Raw genomic sequence first — 756 nt, 5'->3', positions numbered from 1 at the left:
TACTATTAGACGGGGCTTGTAGTCCAGTGATAGGATGTGGGCCTTGATTCACTGCACAGTCGATCGAGTAGAGTCAGTCACCAAAGCCAACATTATCCCTCTAAACCGGTTGTTTCTACCGAAGCTGTCCGTAACAGACCTGATTGGATGGGTGTTCGTTCGCACTGTCAGCACCTGACTGTGTGGCCTAAACCCGCATTGGAATCAGTCTGGTGATTCATCATGCTCGTGACGTTGTGCGTGTCAGGTCATTTTAACCACAGGGATGTTTCATGGGCGCATTGTGCACTTGTTGTCATCCATCATCTGTCTATCGATTGTTTGTCTCGGAGGCTGCTGTGGAATATGTGCCAATCAAAAAGACGCAGTGATTTTTACCACACACCTCCGAGGTCAAGCTATTCGTCGAATATAAACTCTTCAAACACTGGTACACACACACGAGGAGGGGTTGCACTTTCCAGTGGCTTATTTCGCGTCTTCACTGAAGACTCGTTGCAGCGTCATTTGGCCATGAAGAGTAGAATTTTTTTAACAATACTCCTTGAGCATACGTGGGATGATATGTCATTCGCATCAGTCGATCATTCCAACTCCGATGGTATGTGCCATAAGGAGCAATCCAGTCTGTGGAGCCGACTGCGGAAGGTGCCAGTACATAGGATGTAACTGAACCGAACTGGTGAAAAACAAGTTTGCAAGGGTTTATCTGTCACACACTTACAGTATTCCCATGGATAGTCGTGATTGTGAAAT

The sequence above is a fragment of the Opisthorchis viverrini genome (assembly GCF_000715545.1).
Source record: "Opisthorchis viverrini unplaced genomic scaffold opera_v5_152, whole genome shotgun sequence".
NCBI classification, from domain to species: Eukaryota; Metazoa; Platyhelminthes; class Trematoda; order Opisthorchiida; family Opisthorchiidae; genus Opisthorchis; species Opisthorchis viverrini.
This window is presented reverse-complemented; position numbering follows the sequence as displayed.